The sequence below is a fragment of the Acanthochromis polyacanthus genome, unplaced genomic scaffold, assembly GCF_021347895.1.
Source record: "Acanthochromis polyacanthus isolate Apoly-LR-REF ecotype Palm Island unplaced genomic scaffold, KAUST_Apoly_ChrSc contig41, whole genome shotgun sequence".
Classification (NCBI taxonomy): Eukaryota; Metazoa; Chordata; class Actinopteri; family Pomacentridae; genus Acanthochromis; species Acanthochromis polyacanthus.
Window position 1 is genome coordinate 9,247 of NW_026131330.1, and position 5,397 is coordinate 14,643.

The window sequence follows — 5,397 nt, forward strand, 5'->3', positions numbered from 1 at the left end:
GTCCATTGCCAAAGTCAAGGGTCATAGTCTCTTAGCTATCCAGCTGTAGGTATATGCAGAGCAAACATCCCTGAATATCCATCCATTCTCCATACACCGCTTTATCCTCACTACGGTCGCAGGGGGTGCTGGAGCCTATCCCAGCTGACTCAGGAGAAGGCAGGGGACACCCTGGACAGGTCACCAGTCCATCGCAGGGCTACATATACAGACAAACAATCACACTCACGGGCAATTTAGAGTAATCAGTTAACCTCAGCATATTTTTGGACTGTGGGAGGAAGCCGGAGTGCCCGGAGAAAACCCACGCACAGGGAGAACACATCCCTGAATATGCCTACTCTTTTTCAAACATATCTGTAAAGTACACATAAAGGCATGGATGGGGATTGAACCCATGATCTTTGGTTTACGAGACCAACGCCTTACCACTTGGCCACCATGCCCTCTTCAAATGCATGTTAATTGAAGCTATGAGTGTTTTCTCAACCCAACCAAGCCCTTCTGGTGGCTTAAACTTAATCAAACACTGATTGAAAATGCAAGTCAGAACAAGCCTTAAGTCAAAAAGCAACACTGTTACAACTAGAAAAGCACTCAGAGAGTGCAGTAGTCCGCCAAGGCTGCTTAGTTGATGCATCATTTCCAACGGATGAAATATGTAATAAAAAAATGACCTTGTTCTGAGCACAGGCATGTGTTATGCATGTGCACATTACCGTATGTATGGATACGGATCACTTGTAGATGACTCTTATAAAGGTCCATTGATCAGTTCATCACTTTTGACAAGCCTTTGTTTTGCCAGTGTCAAAATAACTGTTCCCTCCATGCTGTTATTTTGAAGGTGTATTTTTTAATGTTAAGGCGTTTTTATTTTGTCACCATTCCAGCAACAGAGGAAGTGTTTACCTAAGAAGCAGTTTCTTGTGTAGTATCTGATCTGAGACATGTATTACTTAGAGAATACTTAGAGAATGGAATCTGTTTTGTTTGTTCTAGTATCTGATAGGAATTGTTCATTATATTTGGTACCTGAGTGAAACAAATGTGGCCTAGTAGAATGAAATGTGTTCTCCTGTTGGAGGACTCCTTACAAGGGTTCTTATGTCCAAGATGGTGATTTAGGGGCTCTTCAGGAGCTGTAGAGTTTGGGGGGTTGGGATTGGAAGATGGTCCCTGCTTCCTTATATGGTATGGCACAGAGCCAAGAGTTCGAATGTCCAGGATGGGGTCTTTGAGAAACACAGAGCCAGTGGGCTGATCGACTGAAGGTATAAAAGTTACCTGACTCCATTGTTCTGTGAGATTCATATTGACCAGTGGTCCCCAAACTACGGCCCGCGGGAGACTAATACACGCATAGAACGTGACATTCTACTGGAACCTACAAAAGGATTCAGTGTCCAAAAATTCAAGTAACAATGAAAGAAAATGATTTCATGCTGCTGCTGTCGAGCAAAGGATGTGTCTAAACTTAAAAGCACCTAGCTACAATGGGGACAAGCTCTTACGGTGTTTCCTAAAGAAAGCAATGAAGGACTGAAAGGTGAATTTGTCAAAATAATCTCAAAATAAGGCTGACACCTGAACGTAAATAAAGACTTTGTGAAACAGCAGGAGCTTCATCATTGTCTGACTGAGGTTTGCTACATTGCATCACCTAAATATGTAGCTGGCAGCAGGAATTGATGAGACTCAGAAAGACCACACAGTTTAGTCTGCTGTTCCTTGTATGATTTTTTCCAACTAATAAATCAGTCAATTTGTAGTAGGGCATCACAATTGTGATCGTCAGCAGGTAACTGGCACAGTGTCATGTCATGGTTACAGCGATGTCGTACCGGCAGCTATATCTCGCAATGGGACATCTTTAACAAAACCGTAGATCCAGACTATAAGCTGCATCATTGCCAAAATCTGATCACTTGGTCCTTGTATCATTTCTGACTTTCCCTGAAAATTTCATCTAAATCCGTTGGTTCGTTTTTGAGTAATGTTTCACACAGACAGATTCACAAACATACGGCGATCATCACATAACTCCACCATTTGTTGGCGGAGAAACAAACAAATTGAATCTCTGTAATAGGTATGTGGTATTCACAGTTTTATTTAGCAGACATTTTTTATCCAAATATATCTGAGAGTAGAAACAGCACAACACAGGCAGGGCAGCACTAAGGCCCCATCCACACGAAGACAAAACACTTAACAGTTTCAAAAGCAATCGCCATAAAGACGAAGACGTCTCAGAAAATGTGTGCGTCTACATGAATGCACTCGATATGCATGGAAATGCTGTAAAACACATGCCAGACCTCGAGGGGCGCTGTAACGATATGAGGAAACACGCGCAAACAGAAGACAAAACAGTGGGCATGCGCACTTGCGGCAAAAGTTGTAAACAGAGACCAAGCCGGGAAGCATGAGTGGACCGTAATGTGTCCTCGATAATTGTTTGTTCAACTCGGTGGTGATTGAGAAGAAGGAGATTTTGCTGCAACAGGGATAGTAGGGTCACTAGCTTCATCAGCACATTTGCTACACTGTACGCCGCCATTGTTGTTGTTGTTGCCGCGTGTGGCGCATGCGTGTCAATGAAGTTATGAAACTGTGCATGCATGTCAATGAAGATACGAAACTATGACGCAAGCATATCTGAAAAGTAGCGGAGAGCCAGTAAACACGGAGCTGCGTATACGTTATTTCAAAATCTTTCCACTCTGGAACCTGGTTTCAAAAATGATCGTTTACAGACCCCCAAAACGCCGTCTTCGTGTGGATGATACGCAGATTCGGCAAGAAACTTATGCGTTTAGACCTCGGTTTGCCATCATGTGGATGGGGCCTAAGAGTAATCATTGGACAACTGCTCCCTGGTAAAGTCAAAGGTGATCATCTCTCAACAATTCAGCTGTTGGTATATGCAGAGCAACCATTCCTGAACATGTCTACTTTTTTCAAACATGTCTGTAAACTATGTATTGAACCCATGATCTTTGGTTTACGAGACCAACGCCTTACCACTTGGCCACCATGCCTTTGTCTGGTGTGTATTAAATTGAAACTATAAAGATTTTCTAAACCTAACCAAGCACGTGGTGGCTTAAACTTAACCAAACGCTGATTGAAAATGCAAGTCAGAACAAGACTTCAGTCAAAACGCAACACTAGAATAATGTTCCAAGACAGGACTCTACTACAGTTCTGTAATTCAGAAAATCGGCTGACTCATGCCACTTTCACCAACCCCTTCCAACATTTAAAGGGGGAATTTTGTCCATATTTGTAAATGTAAAAGCGTGGTTTCACCTCCATTAAATCGAGTAATGAAGGACTATTAAGCCTTGAAGGTGGAAAATATCCGTAGGGGTCTATATGTTTAGAAATGATACATGATAACAACACTTTTTATTCAGTACTCTGGTTTATGCAAAACTTTGACATGTCAGTCAGTCTTAGGTGTGTTAAGAGTGACATAGCAAGAGCTTTGAAAAGCGACTGTATGAGGAGATGTGCCAGGCATTCACAATTAATCCTTAGAGCAGTTGTAACTCAAGTAGTCACAATCAGACTTTGGAAGTGCTTCGTTTGTGCATGCTTCCCATCTGCAGTGCCCAAACACAGAGTGAAGTTCAAAATTCTCCACAAATTTTGTGTTTTGTTCAACCATCGTGCTTGATGCAAGTCAGCACTAATACAGCACTACGGCCTCATCTGGAACTATAGCTGCTGTTATATCACGTAAAACCTGCCAAGTAGCAGCCAGCCTTTCAGAAACATCCACAGAAGCCCTGTACATTTTTAAGGGTGTGACCAATGTGCTTGCTTTGTAGCAGCAATAGAATATAAAACTCACACAAACCCAAACCCTATCACAGAATCACATGTCTGCCCAGTGTCCACTTGCAACTGGCAATGCAGAAACCATAGACTTATTAACTAATCCAATCAAACAAAACAAAATAAAATATATTTCAGAATTACTTTTGTTTCATCCAATAGAAGCAACCACCTGGAGCCATCCAGGACTTAATTTCCTTGTGTTCTTCAACCTGTGCTTCGACTCATTACAAGATTAAGCGACATCACTGGATCAGGTGGCTCTTTGAACTTCTCATCATCAGGTGCAGGTACAGCTCGGTAGCCCCCCCGGCTGCATGTGCATAGCTGCACACATTCACGAGCGTACACGCAATGCAGTTCTCCTGAAAAATAACTCAATTTAGTAACAATTCCGCCCTCAGCTGCTCCAGCGATACAATCAGACACTGCTGACCCGCCGTAGTAGCCTCGGGCTGGAGGCAGCTGAGAGAAGACAAGAATCAGCATGAAGTTCATTTAGACCAGAAGTGGATGACAAGAAGATAAAATCTGAACAAGATGCGGATTTCAAAAACAGGGAGAAAATGAGAGGATAATCATTGTGATGCTAATAGGCTTGTCACACAACTAGCTAGATATTGCAAATGTAACCAATCAGTGTGTTGTTTAGGCCTGCAATCCCTTAAAGACAAGCAATTACTTGTACTAAGTAACGTACAAGTCCACATATTACACACTCACACTGCTGACAGGCTGCACGCATTCATTCATCTTTCTAAAACACACATGCACTCTCCGGCTTAGTCTTTGTGAGACAAGAAGGATTTGGCATGCTTTCTATAAGACTGTGTAGAAAGAACATCAACATGATACCTGCAAGGCCATGCGAGTGTTGTTCAGATTGATGAGCGGTGTCAGGTCACTGCCAGAGGTCTCTCTCGACCCCGCCTGTCGGACTTTCTCTCTGGCATCGACACACAAACGTGCACACATGGCCTAACAGAATCTTGGCACCAAGCCAGGTGTGCGCCAACCTCTACAGCTGCCTGGATGATGTCTACAGTAACAGCTAGAGGGAGGGAGGATAGAAAGGCTGACGATGATTCTACTGTGCAGTTCAAATTGGAGTGGAAAAGTTCAAACTGCTCTATTTAACGGTGCTATTGAAACAGAGATATCCATGATGGGTTTCTCTAATTCCCTGATATGGATCTAACCTTTGTGTTTTTACAAGGGGAAAATACACTTAGACTTAAAGACTACATCTCAACACATTGTACTCCGTACTGTATAAAGGATCCAACATGTCTTACAACCCAAATGACTATAAAGTTCACTTGTCTCTTACTTGGCTGCACAGTGGATTGGTGGTTAGCACTTTTGCCTTGCAGCTAGAAGATCCCCGGTTTGCATCCTGGCCTTCCTGGGATTTTTCTATGGAGTTTATGCGCTCTTCCTGGTCATGCGTGGGTTTTCTCCGGGCACTCTGGTTTCCTCCCACAGTCCAAAAACATCCTGAGGTTTATTGATAATTCTAAATTGTCCACGAGTGTGAATGCAAGTGTGATT

At 42.8% G+C, this 5,397-nt stretch overlaps 1 non-coding gene across 1 annotated transcript; it reads right to left on the reverse strand.

The window, feature by feature from the left end:
• Positions 1-374: 374 nt before the first annotated feature.
• On the reverse strand, positions 375-446 carry trnat-cgu (transfer RNA threonine (anticodon CGU)). Its single transcript has one exon. It is a non-coding gene; the product is annotated as a tRNA-Thr (tRNA).
• Positions 447-5,397: the final 4,951 nt, after the last annotated feature.